The sequence below is a fragment of the Pongo abelii genome, chromosome Y (genome assembly GCF_028885655.2).
Source record: "Pongo abelii isolate AG06213 chromosome Y, NHGRI_mPonAbe1-v2.0_pri, whole genome shotgun sequence".
Taxonomy (NCBI): Eukaryota; Metazoa; Chordata; class Mammalia; order Primates; family Hominidae; genus Pongo; species Pongo abelii.
This window is the reverse complement of record NC_072009.2, coordinates 54223547-54249399: the sequence shown is the minus strand read 5'-3', so window position 1 is coordinate 54249399 and position 25853 is coordinate 54223547.

The window sequence follows — 25853 nt, the reverse complement described above, 5'->3', positions numbered from 1 at the left end:
GAACCCAAAGCAGTTCTACAGATATCTTTTTTCCAGTGTTTACTGTGGGATATTTGGATTTTCACTGTAGGCCTCACTGCATTCCAAAATGTCCCTTTGTAGATTCTTTGGACTGTTTCCAAAGAGCTGAATCAAAAGTAAGGTTAGCACTGTGAGTTGAATACACACAGAGAAAAGAAACTTCACAGATAGCTTCTTTCTAGTTTTTATTACAGGATATTTAGTTTTTCACTATAGGCCTCAGTGAGCTTTGTAATGTCCCTTTACAGATTCTACAAAAAGAGTTTCCAACCTGTGGAATCAAAAGAAAGCTGACTCAAGAGAAAGCTGAATGGACTCATCACAAAGAAGTTTCACAGATAGATTTTTGTAGTTTTTATCATGGGATATGCATTTTTTTCACCGTAGGACTCACTGCATTGCAAAATCTCCCTTTGCTGATTGCACAAAAGAGTGTTTCCAAACTGCTTAATAAAAGAAAAGTTTAATTCTGTGAGCTGAATGTACACATCGTAAAGCAGTTTCCCAGATAGATTTTTCTAGTTTTTATCACAGGATATTAAGTTATTCAATAAAGGCCTCAGGGGTTTCTGAAATGTTTCTTCACAGATTCTACATAAACAATGTTTCAAAACTAATGTATCAAATAAAAAACTTTAACTGTGTGAGGTGAAACCACAAATCACAAAGCAGTTTCACAGATAGCTTCTTTCTAAATTGTATTGTGAGATATTTGACATTTTACTATAGGTCTCACTGAAGTGAGAAATGTCTGTTGGTTGATTCCACAAAAAACTGTTTCTAACCTGCTGAATCAAAAATAGGTTTAATTTTGTCAGCTGAATTCACACCTCAAAAAGTGGATTCACGGACGCATTTTTCCCATTTTTATGGCTTGATATTCTGTGCTTCACTATAGGCCTCAGTGGGCTGAGAAAATTTCCTTAGCAGATTCTACAAAAATAGTGTTTCCAACATGCCTAATCAAAACAAAGGTTTCATTCTGTGAGCTGCATCCACACATCACAAAGAAGTTTCCTATATAGCTTCTTTCTAGTCTTCATCAAAGCATATTCAGTTTTTCACTATAGGCCTCAATGCCCCTTGAAATGTTCCAATGTACAATCTACAAAAAGAAAGTTTCCAAACTGCTGAATCAAAAGTAAGGCTAAATCTGTAAGCTGAATGCTCACATCACAAAACAGTTTCACAAACAGCTTCTGTCTAGTTTTTATTTCAAGATATTCAGTTTTTCACTACAGGCTTCAGTGGGCTCAGAAATGTCCCTTCACAGATTCTACAAAAAGAGTGTTTTCAGATGGCTGAATCCAAAGTAAGGTTTAACTCTGTAAAGTGCATGCACACGTCACAAAACAGGTTCACAAATATTGCCTTTCTTGTTTTTATTTCGGGATATTTTGTTTTTCATTTAAGCCCTCAGTGGGCTTTAAATTCTCCCTTTGGAGATTCTGCAAAAAGAGTGTTTTTAAACTGCTGAATAAAAAGAAAGGATTAATTCTGTAAGCTGAATGCACACATCACAAAGCAGTTTCAAAAATACCTTCTTTCTAGTTTTTATCGTGGGATATTTCCAAACTAAAGAATCAAAAGAAAGGTTTCATTCTGTGAGCTGAATCCATGAATCACAAAGCAGTTTCATGGATAGCTTCTTTCTAGTTTTTGTTGTGGGATATTCGATTTCTTACTATAAGCCTCAAAGCCCTCCAAAATTTCCATTTGCATATTCAACAAAAAGAGCCATTCCAATCTGCTGTAAGGCTTAAATCTGTGAGCTGAATGTACACATCACAAAGCAGTTCCACAGATATCTTTCTAGTTTTATCATGGAATATTCTGTTTTTCACTATGGGTCTCAGTGGACTGAAATGTCCCCTTGCTGATTCCACAAAAAGGGTGTTTCCAAACTGCTTAATCTAAAGAAAGGTTCAACCCTGAAAGCTGAATCCACACATGAGAAAGCTGTTTCACAGATACACTCTCATTTTTATTTTAGGATACGTATTTTTTCACTATAGGCCTCAGTGGGCACCAAAATGTTTCTTTGCAGATACTATAAGAGGAATATTTTCAAACTGTTGAATCAAATGTTACATTGAATAATGTGAACTGACTGTATATGTCACAAAGCAGTTTCACAGATAGCTTCTTTCTAGATTTTATTTCAGGATATTCAGTTTTTCACTGTAGGCCTCAGTGGGGTCTGCAATGCCACTTTGCAGATTCTACAAAAAGAGTGTTTCCAAACTGCTGAATCAAAAGTAAGGTTGAAATCTTTGACATTAATGTACACATCACAAAGCAGTCTCACAAACAGCTTCTTGCTAGTTTTTATTTTGTGATCTGTTTTTCACTGTAGGCCTTACTGTACCCCAAAGTGTCCCTTTGTAGATTCTAGAAAAAGTGTTTCCAAGCTGCTGAATCAAAAGAAAGTTTTCACTCTATGAACTGAATGCACACATCACAAAGCAGTTTGGCAGGTAGATTCTTTCTAGGATATTTTATTTCATGATATTCAGTTTTCCACTTTCATTCTTAGTGGGCTCAGAAATATCCCTTTGCAGATTCTACAAAAAGAGTGTTTCAAAACTAATGAATCAAAAGTAAGGTTTAACTCTGTGAACTGCAAGCACATGTCACAAAATAGGTTCACAGATGTCTTCTTTCTTTTTATTTCAGGATATTTGGCTTTTCACTATAGGGCTCTGTGGTCTCTAAATTGTCTCCTCAAAGACTCTTATAAAGAAACGTTTAAAAACATCTGATTCAAAACTAAGATTCAACTTTGTGAACTGAACGCATACATTGAAAGCAGTTTCACAAATATCTTCTTTCTAGGTTTTATCTAGAGATATTCACCTTTTCACTATATGCCTCAAAGAGCTCCAAAACACCCTTTGCAGATTCTACAAAAAAATGTGTTTTCAAACTGCTGAATCAAACAAAAGATTTCACTCTATGAGCTGAATGCATGCATCACAAAGCAGATTCAAAGATAGCTTCTTCTAGGTTTTTATCATGGTATATTCAGTTTTTTATTATAGGCTTCAATGCCTTCTAAAATGTCCCTTTGAAAATACTACAAAAAGGGTGTTTCCAACTTGCTGAATCAAAGGACAAGTTTCCCTCTGTGAGCTGAATTCACACATCACAAAGTAGTTTCACAGGTAGCTTTTTTGTAATTTTTGTCGTGGGATATTCAGTTTTTCACTATATGCCTCAGTACATTCCCAAATGTCCTTTCGCAGATTCTACATAGTGAGGGTTTCCAAACTGCTGAATTAAAAGAAAGGTTTAAGTCTATGAGCTGAATCCACACATCACAAAACAGTTTCACAGATAGCGTATTTCTAGTTTTTATCAGAAGATTTTTGGTTTTTCACTATAGGTCTCAATACCCTCATAAATGTACCTTCTCAGATTCTAGGAAAGTGTTTCCAAACTGCTGAATTAAAAAAAAAGAAAGGTTTCCGTCTAAGAGTTTAATGCACACATCACAAAGCAGTTTCATTGACAGCTTCTTTCTATTTTTTATCATGAGATATACTGTTTTTCAGTACAGGCCTTCTGGGCCTTGAAATATCCTTTCGCAGATCTTACAAAAAATGTGTTTTCAAATTGTTGAATCAAATGTGATGCTGTACACCACGAATTGAAAACACACAACATAAAGCAGTTTCACAGATAGTTTCTTTCAAGTTTTTATTTTTGGATATTCAGTTTTTCACTGTTTGCCTCAGTGGGCTCCTAAATGTCACTTCGCAGATTCTACCAAAAAAGTGTTTCTAAACTGCTGAATCAGAAGTAAGGTTTCACTCTCTGAGCTGAATGTATACATCACAAAGCAGTTTCACAAATAGCTTCTTACTAGTTATTTTGGGATATTCTGTATTCTGTTTTTCACTGTAGGCCTTACTATGCTCCAAAACGTCACTTTATAGATACAGTAAAAAGAGTGTTTCCAATCTGCTGAATCAAAATAAAGGTTTCACTCTGTGAGCTGAATAAACTCATCACAAAGCAGTTTCACAGATAGATTATTTCTAGATTTTTTTTTTCTGAGATGAAGTCTCACTCTGTCACCCAGGCTGGGGTGTAGAGGCTTGTTCTTGGCACACTGCAACCTCTGCCACCCTGGTTCAAGTGATTCTCTGGCCTCAACCTACCAAGTAGCTGAGATTTAGGCACCTGTCACTGTACCTGTATAATTTTTGTTTTTATATTAGCGATGGGGTTTCACCATCTTTGCCAGGCTAGTCTTGAACTCCTGACCTCATGATCCACCCACAGAGGCATCCCAGAAGGCTAGGACTACAGGCATAAGCCACCATGCCTGGCCAATATTTTTCTAGTTTTAATAGTGGCATATTCATTTTTTCAGTATAGACCTCAATGCCCTTTGAAATATCCCTTCGCAGATTCTAGAAAAAGAGTGTTCCCAAACTGTTAAATCAAAAGTTAAGTTTAAATCTGTGAGCTGGATGCACACATCACAAAGCAGTTTCACAAACAGCTTCTTACTAGTTTTTATTTTGAGATATTCTGTTTTTCACTGTAGGCCTTACTGTGCCCCAAAATATCACTTTGTAGATTCTACAAAAAGAATGTGTCCAATGTGCTGAATCAAAACAAAGGCTTAAATCTGTGAGCTGAATGCACACATCACAAAGCAGTTTCACAGATAGCTTCTTATTAGTTTTTATCCCAGGCTTTTCAGTTTCTCAGTGAAGACCTCAATATACTCCAAAATGTCTCTTGGTAGAGTCTAAGAAAACAGTTTTTCCAAACTGCTGAATGAAAACAATGGTTTAGCTCTGTGAGCTGAATACACACATCATAAATCAGATTCAGAGATAAATTCTTTATAGTTTCTATTGTGGAATAATCATTTTTTCATTATAGGTTTTACTGCACTCTGAAATGTCTCCCACAGATTCTACAAAAACAGTGTTTCCAAACTGTTGAATGAAAACAAAGGTTTAAATCTGTAAACTGAATCCATACCTGACAAAGGAAGTTTACAGAGTTTCTTTCAATTTTCTATCATGGAATATTCAATGTTTCACTATAGGCTTCAATGCCCTCCCAAATGTCCCTTTGCTGAATCTACAAAAGGAGTGTTCTCAAGCTGCTGAATCAACAGTAAGGTTTAACTCTGTGAGCTGAATGCACACATCAGAAAGAAGTTCTATGATAACTTCTTTCTACTTTTTGTTTAGTGATATTTGTTTTTTCACTATAGGCCTTAATTCACTTTGAAATGTACCTTTTTTTTAATTATTAGTATACTTTCAGTTTTAGGGTACATGTGCACAATGTGCAGGTTAGTTACATATGTATACATGTGCCATGCTGGTGTGGTGCACCCATTAACTCATCATTTAGCATTAGGTATATCTCCTAATGCTATCCCTCCCCCCTCCCTCCACCCCATGACAAGCCCTGGTGTGTGATGCTCCCCTTCCTGTGTCCAAGTGTTCTCATTGTTCAATTCCCACCTATCAGTGAGAACATGCAGTGTTTGGTTCTTTGTCCTTGTGATAGTTTAATGAGAATGATGATTTCCAGTTTCATCCATGTCCCTACAAAGGACATGAACTCATCATTTTTTATAGTTGCACAGTATTCTGTGGTGTATATGTGCCACAGTTTCTTAATCCAGTCTATCATTGTTGGACTTTTGGGTTGGTTCCAAGTCTTCGCTATTGTAAATAGTGCCGCAATAAACATACGTGTGCATGTGTCTTTATAGCAGCATGATTTATAGTCCTTTGGGTATATACCTAGTATTGGGATGGCTGGGTCAAATGGCATTTCTAGTTATAGATCCCTGAGGAATTGCCACAATGACTTCCACATGGTTGAACTAGTTTACAGTCCCACCAACAGTGTAAAAATGTTCCTATTTCTCCACATCCTCTCCAGCATCTGTTGTTTCCTGACTTTTTAATGATTGCCATTCTAACTGTTGTGAGATGGTATCTCATTGTGGTTTTGATTTGCATTTCTCTGATGGCCAGTGATGATGAGCATTTTTTCATGTGTCTTTTGGCTGAAATGTACCATTGCAGATTCTACAGAAAGACTGTTTCCAAACAGCTGACTCAAAAGAAAAGTTTAACTCTGAGTTGAATGCGTACATCACAAAGCAGCTTTACAGATAACTTCTTTCTAGTTTTTATCTAGGGATATTTGGTTTTTCAGTATGGGCCTTGCTGTTCTCTGAAATATCCCTCACAGATTCTATAAAAACAGTGTTTCCACCTGCTGAATCAAAAGATAGATTTAACTCTGTGCATTGAATGCACACATCACAAAACAATTACACAGATTTCTTCTTTCTAGTTTTTATCACAGCATATTCGGCTTTTCACTATAGGCCTTGCCATACACTGAAATATCCTTTCACTGATTCTACAAAAAGAGTGTTTCAAAACTGCTGAATCAAAAAAACAGTTTAATTCTATGAGCTGAATCCACATTTCATAATTCAGTTTCACAGACAGCTACTTTGTAGATTTTATCACAAGATATTCAATTTTTTCCTATTGGTGTGGTGGGCTCTGAAATGTCTCTTCTAGATTCTACAAAAAGAGTGGTTCTGTACTGTGGAATAAAAAGAAAAGTTTAACTCTGTGTGCTGAATTCAGACACCTCAAGCAGTTTCACAGATAGTTTTTTTTTTTTTTTTTTTTTTTTTTTTTTTTTTTTTTAGTTTTTATCAGCAATATTCAGTTTTTCACAAAATGCCTTCATGTTGTCTGATACGTCTCTTCTCAGATTCTCCAAAGGAGGGTTTCAAGCCTGCTGAATCAAAAAAAATTTAACTCTGTTAGCTGAATCCACACATCACAAAGCAGTTTCACACATACGTTCTTTCTAGAGTTTATTGTGAGATACTAGGTTTTTCACTACAGGCCAAGTTGTATCTGAAATATCTCTTTGCAGAGTTTACAAAAAGATTGTTCCCAAACTGCTGAATCAAAAGAAAAGTTTAATTCTGTGAGTTGAATGCAGATATCACAAAGCAGTTTCACAGATAACATCTTTTTAGTTTCTGTCGTGGGATAGTCTGTTTTTCACTGTATGTTTTACTGTACCCTGAAATATCTTTTAGCAGATTTCACAAAAGCGTGCTTCCATATCTGAATCAAAGGAAAGATTTACCTCTGTGAGCTGAATTGAGACATTCAAAAGAAGTTTCACAGATAGCTTCTTTAAGATTTTATTGTGAGATATTCTGTTTTATTATGATTTTATGATTTTATGGTGAGATGCTGTTGGCCTGGTTGTCTCTGAAATGTTCCTTTGCAGATTTTTCAAAAAGTATGTTTCCAAACTGCTAAATCAACACAAAGGTTTAACTCTCTCAGCTGAATGCACACATCACAAAGCAGTTGTGCAGATAGCTTCATTTTGTTTTTATCACAAGATCTTCTGTTTTTTACTGTTGGCCTTCTTGTGCTCTGAAGTGTCCCTTTGCATATTCTAGGAAAGAAGTTTCCATCATTCCAAATCAAATGAAAGACTTAAATCTGTGAGCTGAATACACACATCACAAAGCATTTTCACAGACAGCTTTTTACTAGTTTTTATTGTTGATTACTAGGTTTTTTACTGTAGGTCTCAATGTCCACCAAAATGCCCCTTTGCACGTTCTAAAAAAAACAGTGTTTCCAAACTGCTGAATGAAAAGAAAGGTTTACTTCTTTGAGCTGAATCCAGACATCCAAAGCATTTTCAGAGGTAACTTCTTTTAGTTTTTATCATGCGATAGTCAATTTTTTACTACAGGCCTCAATAAATTCCAAATTATGCAAAATCAACATGAAAAGAAAGATTTCACTGTGTGAGCTGAAAGTACACACCAGAAAGCAATTTCACTGATAACTTTTTCTAGTATTTGCCTAGAGATACTTCATTTTTCATTGTAGGCTTATTGTATTCCCAAATGTCCCTTCTCTGATTCTACTAAAAGAGTATTTAAAACTGCTAAATCAATTGTGTGGTTTAACTTTGTGAGCTGAATCCACATTTCACAAAACAGGTTAACAGATAGATTATTTCTGGATTTTTATCATGGGATATTGTACATTTCACTATAGGCCTACTGGGCTCCAAAATGTCCCTTTGCAGATTCTACAAAAAGAGTGTTTCCAAACACTGAATTAGAAGAAAATTTTAACACTGTGAGCTGAAGGGAGACTTCAGAAAGCAGTTTCACAGAAAGCTTCTTTCCTTTTTAACATAGGATATTCAGGTTTTTTCTTACTGCACTGTGAAACGTCCCTTAGCAGATGCTACAAAAAGAGTGTTTCCAAACTGCTGAATCAAAGGTAAATTTAACTTTGTGAACTGAATGCACACATCACAAAGCATTTTTGCAGATAGCCTCTTTTCACTTTCTATCCTGAGACTTTTTGTTTTTCACAATAGGTTTTCCTTTTCTCTGAAATGTCCCTTCATATATTCTACAAGAAGAGTGTTACAAACCTACTGAATCAAAATAGAGGCTAAAGTCTGTGAGCAGAATCCACACATCACAAAGCAGTTTCACAGACAGCTTCTTACTGATTTTTATCATGGGCTATTCAATTTTTAACAATAGGCCTCAATGTCCTCAGAAGTGTCCATTCGCAGATTCTACAAAAAGAGTTTTTCCAAACTGTTTTTGAATGAAACTTCTTAATGGAAAGAGAGGTTTAAATTTGTGAACTGAGTGCACACATCACAAAGGAGACTCAAAACTATTTTCCTTCTAATTTTTATTATTGGATTATTGGTTTCTCACCATAGAACTTACTACACTCAGAAATGTCTCCACATATCCTACAAAAACAGTGTTTTCAAACTGCTGAATTTAAGAACAGTTTAATTCTGTGAACTGAATGCACATTCACAAAACAGTTTCAAAGACAACTTTTTTCTAGTTTTTATCATGTGATATTCACTTTATCATTATGGGGCTCACTGCACTCCAAAATGTCTCCTTGCAGATTCTAATGGAAGAGTGTTTTCTAACTGATGAATCAAAATAAGGTTTAAATTTGTGAGTGGAATGTATACATCAGGAAGTAGTTTCACAGATAACTTCTTTCTAGTTTTTATATAGGAATATTCTATTTCTCATTGTAGACCTGGCACGCTGAAGTGTACCTTCACAGATTCTACAAAAACAGTGTTTCCAAGCTGCAGAATCAAAAAAAACAGTTTAACTGTTTGGACTGAATCCTCAAATAGCAAAATAGTTTCTCACATAGCTTCTTTCTGGATTTCATTGTGAGATGTTCACTTTTTCACTGTAGGCCTAGTGGTCTCGAAATGTGCCTTCACAGATTCTACACAAAAAGTGTTTGCAAACTGCTGAATCAAAAGAATGGTTTAACCTTGTGAGCTGAATGGAAACTTGACAAGCATTTTTGCAGATAACTTCTTTCTAGTTTTTATCATGGGATATTCAGTTTTTGACTATAGGCCTTACTGTGCTCTGAAATGTCCCCTCACAGATTCTGCAAAAAGTCTGTTTCCAAACTACTGAATTAAAAAATGGTTTGAATTTGTGAGCTGAATCCACACATCACAGAGTAGTTTTACAGATTGCTTCTTTTTAGTTTTTATTATTGGATATTCGGTTTTTCACTATAGGCCTTACTGTGTTCTGAAATGTCCCTTTGCAGATTCTACAAAATCTACTGTTTCCAAACTGCTGAATCAAAACAAAGTTTTAACTCTGTGAGCTGTATCCACATGTCACAAGGCAGTTTCACAGATACCTTCCTTCTAGATTTTATTGTGGGATATTCTGTTTTTCTCTATAAGCAAAATGAGATTCAAAATGTTCTTTTGCAGATTCTCCAACAAAAGTGTTTCCAAACTGCTGAATGAAAATAAAGGTTTAAATGTGTGAGCTGAATCCACACATCACAAAGCAGCTTCACAGATAGATTCTTCTAGTTTTTTAGTGGGATATTCAGTTTTCAATGTAGGACTCGCTGCACTCTGAAATGTCCCTTTGCAGGTTTTACTTAAAGAGTGTTTCCAACCTGCTGAACCAAAGGAAAGTTTTAACTCTGGGAGCTGAATCCACACAGCATGAAGCCAATTCACAGATAGCTTTCTTCTGTTTTTTTCACAGGGCATCCGATTTTCCACTATAGGCCTCAATGTCCCTTCACGGATTCCACAAAAGGAGTGTTTCCAAACTGTTGATTCAAAAGTATGGTTTAACCATTTGAGCTGAATAGACACATGACAGAGCAGTTTCACACATAACTTCTTTCTAGTTTTTATCGTGGGATATTCAGTTTTTTTACTATTGGCCTTACTCCACTCCAAAATATACCTTCACAAAATTTATAAAAAAAGTGTTTCCAAACTGCTGAATCAAAGGAGAGGTTTAACTCTGTGAGCTGAATCCACACAAAACAAAGCGGTTTCACAGACAGCTTCTTTCTAGTTTTTAATGTGGGATGTTAGCTTTTTCACTATAGGTCTTAGTGCATTCCAAATTGTTCATTAGCAAATTCTACAAAAAAAGTGTTTCCAAACTGCTGAATCCAAAGAAAGTTTTAACTCTGTGAGCTGAATTCATATATCACAGAGCAGTTTCACAGATAGCTTCTTTCTAAATTTTATCATGTTCTATTCAGTTTCTGCTATATGCCTGGTAGACTCTGAAATGTCCCTTCATAGATTCTACAAAAAAGATTTTCCAAACTACTGAATGAAAAGAAAGGTTAAACCTCTGAGCTGAATGCAGACCTAACAAAACAGTTTCACACGTAGTTTCTTTTTAGTTATTCTCATGGAATATTCATTTTTCAGTATAGGCCTTACTGTGCTCTGAAGTCTTTCTTAGCAGATTGTACAAAAAGAATGTCTCCAACACGCTGGAAGGAAAGAGGGGTTTAATTCTGTGAGCTGAATCCACACATCATCAAGCAGTTTCTCAAATAACTTCTTTCTGATGTTTATATAGGGATATCTGATTTTCTACTATAGACCTTACTGCCCTCTGAATTGTCCCTTCACAGATTCTACAAAACAGTGATTCCAAACTACTGAATGAAAAGGATGGTTTAACTTTGTGAGCTGAATCCACACATCACAAAGTAGTTCCTCATGTAGCTTCTTTGAAGATTTTATCGTGGGATATTCTATTTTTCTCTAGATGTCTTACTGTGCTCCAAAATGTTCCTTAGCAGATTGTACAAAAAGAGTGTTTCCAACCTGCTGCATCAAAAGAAAGGTTTAACTCTGTGAGCTGAATCAACACATCACAAAGTAGTTTCACAGTTTCTTTTTAGTTTTCATCATGGGGTATTTGATTTTTTACTGTACACCTTACTGTGTTCTGAAATGTCCCTTCTCATATTCCACAAAGAGTGTTCACACCTGCTGAATAAAAATAAAATTTTAACTTTGTGTGCTGAAACCGTGCATTGCAAAGCAATTTCACAGATAGATTATTTTGAAATTTTATCATGAGATATTCTGTTTTTCTCTATAGGCATAATGGGCTCCAAAATGTCCTTTTGCAGATTCTACAAAAAGAGTGTCTCCAACCTGCTGAATCAAAACAATGGTTTAACTCTGTGAATTGTATCCACATATGACAAAGCAGTTCCACAGATAGCTTCTTTATATTTTTTATCACAGGATATTTAGTATTTCACTATAGGTCTCAAGGTCTTTCAAAGTGTCCCTTTACAGATACTGCATTAAGAATGTTTCCAAACTGCTGAATCAAAAGAAAAGTTTAACTCTGTGAGCTGAATGAAGACAAAGCAGTTTCACAGAAAATGTGTCTCTTTGTTTCCAGGCATATTTTGTTTTTCACCATAGGCCTTAACTGCACTCCAAAATGACCCTTCGTATATTCTAAATGACCCTTGGTAGATTCTAAAATAGGAGTGTTTCTGATCTGTGGAAACAAAATAAAGGTTTACACTGTGCACTGAAATCATACATCACAAAGCAGTATCACAGACAGCTTCTTACAAGTTTTTATTGTGGGATATTTGGTTTTTCAACATAGGTCTTAATGCCGTCCAAAATGTCCCTTCACAGATTCTACAAAAGGAGCATTTCAAAACTGCTGAATTAAAAGAATGGTAGATCCCTGTGAGCTGAATCCACACATCACAAAGCAGTTTCACAGATCCCTTCTTTCTCGTTTTTATCTGAGAATATACTGTTTAGTACAATTAGCCTCAATGGGCTTCCAAATGTCACTTTGTAGATTCTCCAAAAAGAGTGTTTCCACCATTCTAAATGAACAGAAAGGCTTAAATCTAAGAGGTGAATCTTCACATTACAAAGCAGTTTCACCAATAGCTTCTTTCTAATTTTTATTTGGGAATGTTCAGTTTTTCCTCATAGGCCACAATGGGCTCACAAATGTCCCATCGCAGAGTCTCCAAAATAAGTGTTTCCAACCTGCTGAATCAATAGAAAAGTTTAACTCTGTGACGTGAATCCTCACATCACAAAGCAATTTCATCACAATAGCTTCTTTCTAGTTTTTATAAGGGGATATTCTGTTTTCTTTGTAGGCCCTAATGGGCACCCAAATATCAGATTTTCCAAAAAGAGTGTTTCCATCCTACTCAATCATAAGAAAGTTTTAACTCTGTGAGATGAATCCACACATCACAATGCAGTTTCAAGATAGCTTATTTCTAATTTTTGTCTGGAGATGTTCTGTTTTTCCCCTTAGGCCTCAGTGGCTCCCAAATGTCCCTTTGCAAATTTTCCAGAAAGAGTGTTTCCAACCTGCTGAATGAGAAAAAAAGGTTTAACTCTGCAAGATGAATCCACACATCACATAGCAGTTTCAAGGATAGCTTCCCTCTAGTTTTTGTCTCGGGATATTGAGTTTCTACCCATGGGACATGGTGGGCTTCCAAATGCTGCTTTGCAGTTTCTTCAAAAACAGTGTTTCCAACATGCTGACACAAAAGAAAAGTTTACCTCTGTGAGATAAATTCACATATCACAAAGCAGTTTCATATAGAGATTCTTTCCCGTTTTTATCTCAGGATATTTGACTTTTCCCCATAGGCCTGAACAGGATCTCAAATGTCCCTTAGCATATTCCTCAAAATGCGTGTTTCCAAACTGCTGAATCAAAAGAAAATTTTAACCCTGTGAGATTAATTCAAACATCATACAGCAATTTCACAGAGAGCTTCTTTCTAGGTTTTCTGGAGATATTTTTATTTTCCCCTTAGGCCTCAATGGACTGACAAATGTCCATTTGCAGATTCTCCACGAAGAGCATTTCCAACCTGCTGAATCCACATAAAGTTTTAACTTTGTGGGTTGAATACACACATCACAAAGTAGTTACACAGGTAGCTTCTTTCTTGTTTTTATCTAGGGATATTCATTTTTTCCCAAAAGGCCTCAACGGGCTTACAAAAATCCCTTTGCAGATTTTCCAAGGAGATTGTTTCCAACTTGCTGAACCATGAGCATGAAATGTTCTTCCATTTGTTTGTGTCCTCTTTCATTTCGCTGAGCAGTGCTTTGTTGTTCTCCATGAGGAGGCCCTTCACATCAGTTATAAGTTGGATTCCTATGTATTTTGTCTTCTTTGAAGCAATTGTGAATGGGAGTTCACTCATGATTTGCCTGCTTGTCTGTTACAGGTGTATAGGAATGCTTGTGATTTTTGTACATTGATTTTGTATCCTGAGATTTGCTGAAGTTTCTTATGAGCTTAAGTAGATTTTGGGATGAAACAATGGAGTTTTCTAAGTATACTATCATGTAATCTGCAAAGAGGGACAATTTGACTTCCTCTTTTCCTAATTGAATACCCTTTATTTGTTTCTTCTGCCTGATTGCCCTGGACAGAACTTCCAACACTATGCTGCATAGGAGTGGAGAGAGAGAGCATCCCTGTCTTGTGCCAGTTTTCAAAGTGAATGCTCCAGTTTTTGCCCATTCAATATGATATTAACTGTGGGTTTGTCATAAATGGCTCTTATTATTTTGAGATACGTCCCATCAATACCTAGTTTATTGAGAGTTTTTAGCATGAAATGCTGTGAAATTTGTCAAAGATCTGCTCTGCATATATTGAGACAATCATGTGGTTTTTGTCTTGGTTCTGATTATATGATGGATTACGTTTATTGTTTTGCATATGTTGAACCAGCCTTGCATCCCAGGGATGAAGTCAACTGGATTATAAAGGATAAGCTTTTTGATGTGCTGCTGGATTCAGGTTGCCAGTATTTTATTGAGGATTATTGCTTCAATGTTCATCAGGGATATTGGTCTAAAATTCTCTTTTTTTGTTGTGTCTCTGCCAGGTTTTGGTATCATGATGATACTGGCCTCATAAAATGAGTTACGGAGGATTCCCTCCTTTTATATTGATTGGAATAGTTTCAGAAGGAATGGTGTCAGCTCCTCTTTGTAACTCTGGTAGAATTCAGCTGTGAATCCGCCTGGTCCTGGACTTTTTTTGGTTGGTAGGCTACTAATTATTGCCTCCATTTTAGAGCCTGTTATTGATCTATTCAGGGATTTAACATCTCCCTGGCTTAGCCTTGGGAAGGTCTATTGCGTCTGTTTGCTTCTTCCCTCTTTTCTTCTTTATTAGCCTTGTTAGTGATCTATTAATTTTGTTGATCTTTCCAAAATACCAGCTACTGGATTCATTTATTTTTGGACAGGTTTTTTTCTTTATGTCTCTATCTCCTTCAGTTCTGCTCTGTTCTCCGTTATTTCTCATCTTCTGCTAGCTCTTGAATGTGTTTGTTCTTGATTCTCTAGTTCTTTTAATTGTGATGTTAGGCTGTCAATTTTAGATCTTTCCTGCTTTCTTTTGTGGGCATTTGGGTCTATAAATTTCCCTCTACACACTGCTTTAAATGTGTTCTAGAGATTCTGGTATGTTTTGTCTTTGTTCTCATTGGTTTCAAAGAACATCTTTCTCTCTGTCTTCGTCTCATTACTTACCCAGTAGTCACTCAGGAGTAGGTTTTTCATTTTCCATGTAGTTTTGTGGTTTTGAGTGAGTTTCTTAATCCTGAGTTCTAATTTGATTGCATTGTTGTCTGAGAGATAGTTTGTTATAATTTCTGTTCTTTTACGTTTGCTGAGGAATGCTTTACTTCCAAGTATGTGGTCAATTTTGGAAAAAGTGTGATGTGGTGCTGAAAAGAATGTATATTCTGTTGATTTGGGGTGGAGAGTTCTGTAGATGTCGATTAGGTCCACTTGGTCCACAGCTGAGTTCAAGTACTGGTTATCCTTGTTAACGTTCAGTCTTGTTGATCTGTGTAATGGTGACAGTGTGGTCTTAAAGTCTCCCATTATTATTGTGTTGGATTTTAAGTCTCTGCTTAGTTCTCTAAGAACTTGCCTTACAAGTATCAGTGCTTCTGTATTGTGTGCATATATATTTAGGATAGTTAGCTCTTCTTGTTGAATTGATCATTTTACCATTATGGAATGGCCTTCTTTGTCTCATTTAATCTTTGTTAGATTAAGGTCTGTTTTATCAGAGACTAGGATTGCAAACCCTGCTTTTTTTGTTGTTGTTTGTTTTTCATTTGCTTGGTAGGTCTTCCTCCATCCCTTTATTTTGAGCCAATGTGTGTCTTTGCACGTGAGATGGGTCTCCTCAATACAGAACCCTCATGGGCCTTGACACTTTATCAAATTTGCCAGTCTATCTTTTAATTGGGACATTTAGTCCATTTATATTGAAGGTAATACTGTTAAGTGTGAATTTGATGCCATCATTAAAATGTTAGCTGGCTATTTTTCACGTTAGTTGATGCAGTCTTTTCATAGCATTGATGGTCTTCACAGTTTGGCATGTTTTTGCAGTGGCTCTTACTGATTGTTCCTTTCCATGTTTAGTGCTTTCTTCAGGAGCTCTTTTAAGGCAAGCGTGGTGGTAACACAATCTCTCAGCATTTGCTTGTCTGTAAAGGATTGTATTTCTCCTTCACTTGTGAAGCTTAGTTTGACTGGATATGAAATTCTGGGTTGAAAATTCTTTTCTTTAAGAATGCTGACTGGCAGCCAAGATGGCCAAATAGGAACAGCTCCAATCTACAGCTCCCAGTGTGAGCGATGCAGAAGACAAGTGATTTCTGCATTTCCATCTGAGGTACTGGGTTCATCTCACTAGGGAGTGCCAGACAGTGGGCACAGGACAGTGGGTGCAGTGCACCATGAGTGAATCGAAGCACGGCAAGGCATTGCCTAACTCAGGAAATGCAAAGGGTCAGGGAGTTCCCTTTCCTAATCAAAGAAACTGGTGACAGACGGCACCAGGAAAATTGGATCACTTCAACCTTAATACAGCACTACTCCGATGGGCTTAAAAAACAGTGCATCAGGAGATTCTAGCCCACACCTGGCTCAGAGAGTCCTACACCCACAGAGGCTTGCTGATTGCTAGCAGAGCAGTCTGATATCCAACTGCAAGGCAGCAGCGATGCTGGGAGACTGGTGCCTGCCATTTCCTAGGCTTGCTTAGATAAACAAAGTGGCTGGGAAGCTCCAACTGGGTGGAGCCTACTACAGTTCAAGGAGGCCTGTCTGTCTCTGAAGGCTTCACCTCTGGGGGCAGGGCACAGACAAACAAAAAGACAGCAGTAACATCTGCAGACTTAAATGTCCCTGTCTGACAGCTTTGAAGAGAGCAGTGGTTCTCCCAGAAAGCAGCTGGAGATCTGAGAATGGGCAGACTGCCTCCTCAAGTTGGTCCCTGACCCCTGAACCCAGAGCAGCCTAACTGGGAGGCACTCTCCAGTAGGGGAAGAATGACACCTCACACGGCCGGGTACTCCTCCGAGACAAAACTTCCAGAAGAATGATCAGACAGCAGCATTCATAACTCCAACAGACCTGCAGCTGAGCGTTCTGTCTGCTGGAAGGAAAACTAACAAACAGAAAGGACATCCACATCAAAAACCCATCTGTACATAACCATCATCAAAGACCAAATCTAGATAAAACTACAAAGATGGGGAAAAAACAGAGCAGAAAAACTGGAAACTCTAAAAAGCAGAGTGCCTCTCCACTTTGAAAGGAATGCAGTTCCTCACCCGCAATGGAACAAAGCTGATGGAGAATGACTTTGACGAGTTGAAAGAGGAAGGCTTCAGATGATCAAACTAATCTGAGCTACAGGAGGAAATTCAAACCAAAGGCAAAGAAGCTAAAAACTTTGAAAAAAATTTAGACAAATGTATAACTGGAATAACCAATACAGAGAAGTGCTTAAAGGAGCTGATGGAGCTGAAAGCCAAGGCTCAAGAACTATGTGAAGAATGCAGAAGCCTCAGGAGCTGATGCTACCAACTGGAAGAAAGGGTATCAGTGATGGAAGATGAAATGAATGAAACAAAGTGAGAAGGGAAGTTTAGAGCAAAAAGAATGAAAAGAAACAAACAAAGCCTCCAAGAAATATGGGACTACGTGAAAAGACCAAATATATGTCTGATTGGTGTACATGAATGTGATAGGGAGAATGGAACCAAGTTGGAAAACACTCTGCAGGATATTATCCAGGAGAACTTCCCCAATCTAGCAAGGCAGGCCAACATTCAGATTCAGAAAATACAGAGAATGCCACAAAGATACTCCTCGAGAAGAGCAACTCCAAGACACATAATTGTCAGATTCACCAAAGTTGAAATGAAGGAAAAAATGTTAAGGGCAGCCACAGAGAAATGTCAGGTTACCCACAAAGGGAAGCCCATCAGACAAACAGTGGATCTCTTGGCAGAAACTCTACAAGCCAGAAGAGAGTGGGGGCCAATATTCAACAATCTTAAAGTAAAGAATTTTCAATGCAGAATTTCATATCCAGTCAAATTAAGCTTCATAAGTGAAGGAGAAATGAAATGCTTTACAGAAAAACAAATGCTGAGAGATTTTGTCAGCATTTTAGGGTAGGCCTGCCCTAAAAGAGCTCCTGAAGGAAGGACTAAACATGGAAAGGAACAGCCGGTACCAGCCACTGCAAACCATGCCAAATTGTAAAGACCATCAAGGCTAGGAAGAAACCGCATCAACAAATGAGCAAAATGACCAGCTAACATCACAATGACAGGATCAAATTCAAACATAACAGTATTTACTTTAAATGTAAATGGACTAAATGCTCCAATTAAAAGACACAGACTGGCAAATTGGATAAAGAGTCAAGAACCATCAGTGTGCTGTATTCAGGAAACCCATCTCATGTGCAAAGAAACACATAGGTTCAAAATAAAAGGATGGAGAAAGACCTACCAAGCAAATGGAAAACAAAAAAAAAAAGCAAGGGTTGCAATCCTAGTTTCCGATAAAACAGAATTTTAACGAACAAAGATCAAAAAAGACAAAGAAGGCCATTACATAATGGTAAAATTATCAATTCAACAAGAAGAGCACACTATCCTAAATATATATGCACTGAATACAGGAGCATCCAGATTCACAAAGCAAGTCCTGAGTGACCTACAAAGAGACTTAGATGCCCACACAATAATAAAGGGAGACTTTAACACCCCACCGTCAACATTAGACAGATCAACGAGTCAGAAATTTAACAAGGATACCCTGGAAATAAACTCAGCTCTGCACCAAGCTGACCTAAAGGACGTCTACAGAACTGTCGACCACAAATCAATATAATATACATTTTTATCAGCACCACACCACACATATTCTGAAATTGACCACATAGTTGGAAATAAAGCTCTCCTCAGCAAATGTAAAAGAACAGAAATGATAACAAACTGTCTCTCAGACCACAGTGAAATCAAACTATAACTCAGTATTAAGAAACTCACTCAAAACTGCTCCAGTACATGGAAACTGAACAACATGCTCCTGAATGACTATTGGTTACATAAGGAAATGAAGGTAGAAATAAAGATGTTCTTTGAAACCAATGAGAAAAAAGACACAACATACCAAAATCTCTGGGAGTCATTCAAAGCTGTGTGTAGAGGGAAATTTATAGCACTAAATGCCCACAAGAGAAAGCAGGAAAGATCCAAAATTGACCCCATAACATCACAATTAAAAGAACTAGAAAAGCAAGAGCAAACATATTCAAAAGGTAGAAGAAGGCAAGAAATAACTAAAATCAGAACATAACTGATGGAAATAGAGACACAAAAAACCCTTCAAAAAATCAATGAATCCAGGAGCTGGTTTTTTGAAAATATAGACCACTAACAAAATTGATAGACTGCTAGCAAGACTAATAAAGAAGAAAAGAGAGAAGAATCAAATAGATACAATAAAAAATGATAAAGGGGACATTACCGCTGATCCCAGAGAAATACAAACTACTATCAGAGAATACTACAAACACCTCTACACAAATAAACTAGAAAATCTAGAAGAAATGAATAAATTCCTCAACACATACACCCTCCCAAGATTAAACCAGGAAGAAGTTGAATCTCTGAATACACCAATAACAGGCTCTGAAATTGTGGCAATAATCAATAGCTTACCAACCAAAAAGAGCCAGGACCAGACGGATTCACAGATGAATTCTACCAGAGGTACAACGAGGAACTGATAACATTCCTTCTGAAAACATTCCAATCAATAGAAAAAGAGGGAATCCTCCCTAACTCATTTTATGAGGCCAGCATCATCCTGATATCAAAGAAGGGCAGAGACACAACCAGAAAAGAGAATTTTAGCCCAAAATCCTTGATGAACATTGATGCAAAAATCCTCAATACAATACTGGCAAACCGAATCCAGTAGCACATCAGAAAGCTTATCCTCCATGATCAAGTGGGCTTCATCCCTGGGATGCAAGGCTGGTTCAATATATGCAAAGCAATAAATATAATCCAGCATATAAACAGAACCAAAGACAAAAACCACATGATTATCTCAATAGATGCAGAAAAGGCCTTTGACAAAATTCAACAACCCTTCATGCTAAAAAGCTCTCAATAAATTAGGTATTGATAGGACATATCTCAAAATAATAAGAGCTATCTATGACAAACCCACAGCCAATATCATACTGTATGGGCAAAAACTGGAAGCATTCCCTTTGAAAACTGGCACAGGATAGGGATGCTCCCTCTCACCACTCCAATACAAAATAGCATTCGAAGTTCTGGCCAGGGCAATTAGGCAGGAGAAGGAAATGAAGAGTATTCAATTAGAAAAAGAGGAAGTCAAATTGTCCCTGTTTGCAGATGACATGATAGTATATCTAGAAAACCCCATTGTCTCAGCCCAAAATCTCCGTAATCTGATAAGCAACTTCAGCAAAGTCTCAGGATACAAAATCAACGTACAAAAATCACAAGCATTCTTATACACAAAAAACAGAGAAACACACAGCCAAATCATGAGTGAACTCCCATTCATAATTGCTTCAAAGAGAATAAAATATCTAGGAATCCAACTTACAAGAGACGTGAAGGATCTCTTCAAGGAGAACTACAAACCACTGCTCAATGAAATAAAAGAGCATAAAAAGAAATGGAAGAACATTCCATGCTCATGGGTAGGAAGAATCAATATTGTGAAAATTGTCATACAGTCCAGGGTAATTTATGGATTCAATGCCATCCACATCAAGCTACCAATGACTTTCTTCAGAGAATTGGAAAAAAATTGTTTAAATTCATATGGAACCAAAAAAGAGCCCGCCTCACCAAGTTAATCCTAAGCCAAAACAACAAAATTGGAGGATTCATGCTACCTGACTTCTAACTATACTACAAGGCTACAGTAACCAAAACAGCATGGTATTGGTACCAAAACAGATATAGATCAATGGAACAGAGCAGAGCCCTCAGAAATAATGCTGCATATCTACAACTATCTGATCTTTGACAAACCTGAGAAAAACAAGCAATGGGGAAAGGATTCCCTATTTGATAAATAGTGCTGGGAAAACTGGCTAGCCCTATGTAGAAAGCTGAAACGGGATCCCTTCCTTACCCCTTGTACAAAAATTAATTCAAGATGGATTAAAGACTTAAACGTCAGACAAAAAACCATAAAAACCCCCCAAAGAAATCCTAGGCATTACCAGTCAGAGCATAGGCATGAGCAAGGTCTTCATGTCTAAAACACCAAAAGCAATGGAAACAAAAGCCATAATTGACAAATGGGATCTAACTAAACTAAGGAGCTTCTGCACAGCAAAAGCAAATAACATCAAATTGAACAGGCAACCCACAAAATGGGAGAAAATTTTTGTAACCTACTCATCTGACAAAGGGCTATTATCCAGAATCTACAATGAACTCAAACAAATACACAAGAAAAAAACAAATAACCACATCAAAAAGTGGACGAAGGACATGAACAGACACTTCTCAAAAGAAGACATTTATGCCACCAAAAAACACATGAAAAAATGCCCATCATCACTGCCCATCAAATAAATGCAAATCAAAACCACAATGAGATACCATCTCACAACAGTTAGAATGACAATCATTAAAAAGTCAGGAAACAACAGGTGCTGGAAAGGATGAGGAGAAATAGGAAGACTTTTACCCTGTTGGAGGGACTGTAAACTACTTCAACCATTGTGGAAGTCAGTGTGGTGATTCCTCAGGAATCTAAAACTAGAAATACCATTTGACCTAGCCGTCCCATTACTGATTATATACCAAAAGGATTATAAATCAAGCTACTATAAAGACACATGCACACATATGTTTATTGTGGCACTATTCACACTAGCAAAGACTTAGAACCAACCCAAATCCCCAATAACATTAGGCTGGATTAAGAAAATGTGGCATATATACACCATGGAATACTATGCAGCCATAAAAAATGATGATTTCCTGTCCTTTGTAGGGACATGGATGAAATTGGAAATCATCATTCTCAGTAAACTATCGCAAGGACAAAAGACCAAACACTGCATATTCTCACTCATAGGTGGAAATTGAACAACGAGAACACATGGACACAGGAAGGGGAATATCACACACCGGGGACTATTGTGGGGTGGGGGTAGGGGGGGGAGGGATAGCATTAGGAGATGTACCTAATGCTAAATGATGAGTTAATGGGTACAACACACCAGCATGGCACATGTATACATATGTAACTAACCTGCATGTTGTGCACACGTACCCTAAAACTTAAAGTATAATAATAACAAAATAAAAAAAAAAGAAAATTTAGGGGTTTTGTTTATGTGTTTGTTTGTTTGTTTTTTAACATTCTGAAGCCATCCCTTTTCAACATACTATGTAAACTAAATGATGGGAAAACACTACATGTTCATCTCAACTGTTACAGAAAATACTTAAAGTTAGTCAACATATTTAATAATAACAACATCCAATAAACCGTGCTTCAAATTTCTTTCACATGATAAAATGTCTTTATGCAAAACCTGTAACAATCAGCATCTGAATTGTTGGGAACAAAATCTTTAAGGTGAGGAGCACAGCACTGATGCTCACTTTCATCATTTTATTTGATACAGTACTAGAAGTTCCATCCAAAATAATTGGAAAAGAAAAATATATATGAAGGTATTCATATGTGGAAAAATAAAAGTAAAACTATCTACTCATGGATCTCATGATCTCATATACAGAAAATCATAAGAAAACAAGAAGTAATAAAATCTAGTAAACAAATTAAGCAAACATACAGTATAAAATATCAATACACTAAAATCTATTTCTGTACACTAGAAATAAACCATATGAAACTGAAAGTAACACAATAATTTTATTTGTAAAAGCAACAAGCTTTGTGTCATCCAGCTTCCGTGGAATGCACAAGATCATGCAGCTAATTGTGAAGGACGGCCTTGGAATGGAGTCTCTGCTGCTATATTGGCACCTGTACTGCACTGTCTGGGGGACTAACTCAAATTCTGGGGGAGTCAAAGCAGAATTACTTAAATACATAATGGATGAAGAGTAGAAAATCTACAGTGGTTTTGAAAGCACTAATGCCACTGTGTCAAATGGATATCTTCAGAGTCATAAATTTATGGTAAAAGAGAACATGAGTGAACATCAGCAACAATGAAAGTCATGTTGAGCGGCTCAGGTCATTTTGCTGAGAAGAAAAGCACTGAGGTTAATGTGGAGCTATCCCTTCACAAGTGCTGCCAAAAGCATGGACATATTTTACCTAATTGTTTCACTACACCTGCAGCTGCACAGAAATTTCTAAATTCCCATTTCACCTGAAACTGCCATAGAACAGTTGACGGTTTAAACTTTCAAGATTGTATATAAATACAATTGATTGATAGGATAACATAAATTATAATAAACTTAATTTTTTTCAATGTTTAAGATCTGTAGTTCAGTTAGCCTTTTTTATAGATAGCACATTTCCTGTATGCAAAGTAACTATAAAATTAATTGCAAAGAAGATTCTCTTCTGTGTTTTGCATAACAGAGTTGAAATGCTTTTGCATTGTGAAAAAACTAAGGACATTTTCACAAACAGAGAAATAAACAAACATGCCAATTCATAGGTGATTTTGCCTTATCCCTTGAATGTGGCTTTAAAATGACTTATGTTGACACAGAAAATGATGAAAATTAGGCATAAATAAAAAATTGCATTATATACATGTTCATAACTTAGCCTAAAGATTGATTTTTATCTAACACTAACATAAACATTTTATTAATGCCTATAATCTCAGCATTTTTTGAGGCCAAGGCCTGCAGATCACTTGAGTCCACACATTTGAGACATGTCCAGGCAACATGGCAAACCTTTGTCTCTACGAAAAAATACAGAAAGTTAGCCAGAGATGATAGCTGAGTCTAAGGCGGAGGATCAGTTGATCTTGGTAGTTAGGAGCTGCAGTGAGCCATGATGGAAATTCTGTACTCCAGGCTGAGAAAAAGAATGAGACCATGTCTCAAAAAAAAAAAGAAAATGAATAAGTTGAAAATTTTATGTCCTGTGATAAACTCAGTATTGTTTAATATTGTCTTTTTATTTTGTTTACTGCTACAATTTAAGAACTTTACTTAAAAACAATTTTGGTATTGTCTTTTCATTTTGTTTACTGCTACAATTTAAGAAATTTACTTAAAAACAATTTTGGGAGGTTACTAGGTACAATATTTGAGGAAGCAACAGAAGTATACCCAGATGGTCAACGAGTCAAGTATATGACTTACAAGGAAAGCATCCCTGACAACTTTAAAAACAGAAAATGAAAAATCTGGCAAGGTGTGGTGGCTTAGGTTTTTTAGTGTTTGATTTTTTTTTTTTGATTTAAAAAATCCCTTTTTTCTGTTAGTCTAATTATAATGTATAAGAATTTAATAGGTTACACTTTTGTAAATAGAAGTGAAACACTTGTAAAAAAAATTAACTCTCACTTCCCCCCACCCACCACAGTCATCTGAATGGACCCCTCCTTTTGACCAAGGGCATTCTAAAAGTGGTTCAATTCCCGACAAGAAAGCACGTGATTCATTCCACGCTCCTCCCTTTTGAACTTTAGAAAAAGTTGACCATCATTAACAGCAACACATACCTTAAGTCTCATAAGGAATATTTACCTTTATTCTCTCAAGCCTACTACATGGAGTCTTCATCATCATGATAGAACTTTGGAACTTTGGTCTCTACAGCACTTACTATTCATTGTAACCCAATCATTCCCATCTGTTGATTTTAGTATTTTAGGTAATAACTTAACTCTTTCAGACAACTGCCAATGAAAACATATTTAAATCTACCTGTAACTTGAAAGTGCAGCCCCACACCATCACTATTTCGAAGTGTCCCATCCTTTCTCAACCAAACCAATGTACTTCTTACATATGTTTGATTGATGTCTCCTGTCTCCCTAAAATGCATAAATATAGGCTGTGTACACACCACCTGGGGCACATGTTCTCAGGATTTCCTGAGTAGGGTTGTGTCATGGACCATTTGTCACTCATATTTGGCTCAGAATTCTTCAATTAATTTATGGTATAATATCAAAATTTGATATTGTTAGTACATCTCACCTAATGTAGGATATCAATCTTCATAAAGTGGACATTTTCATCACCATTAGAAATCCACTCTCAGCTAAACTATGACTGTCTCAGGAAAAGAAAAAATGTAAACAATTAGTCAATGCAGAGAGGCCTGTCATGTGGATTCCTGTCATCAATGAAGCTTGATCAGTGTGAGGAACAGGAAAGAATGAAATATGGGGAAATGGGGTGAATATCAAGTGGATCAGAGAGATACAGTCATGGGGGTTAGGTGTGGTAACAGGAATAATGTGGGAGGCCAGAATTGAAGTCCAGGCCAGGAACAATGGTAATTGTGGGACTTAACAAAGAGTGAGTACAGCTGGAGGAGCCGGGAAGCAGAAAGTATATGCATCAAGCATGAGGAAGAAAATATATTTTGGAAGTTACGAGACATATAGACAGTGAGCTGAGCATAGTTTGTGATTCTTAGGGCCTCTAAATATTGTCATTGAGTGGTGCAAGAGTGACTAGGTTTTAATGGGATGGTAAGGGGTGCATGATGAGTCACTAAGGAGGGAGTAGAGGTGTCTTATACTTGTGGGTTAAGGTGGGGAGATATAAGAGGAGGATGTGAAGGAGGCTTTGATCTCAGGGAAAAGGCAGCAATGAGCTGTGGGTGTAGCCTAGGTATAGTCAGGGAAGCAGATAAATTAGTTAAAATATCTCAGCCTGAAAAGAGAACTGGGCAGGTGGGGATAACTAAAAAAGAGTGCATAAAAGAGTATTATCTAAGTTGGCACCAGAGTTGGGGAGTTTTAAGAGGTTTAGAAGCCTGGCTGTCAATACCCACAACAGTTATGGAGACAAGGGAAACAGGCCCTTGAAAAGAAGGTAATGTGG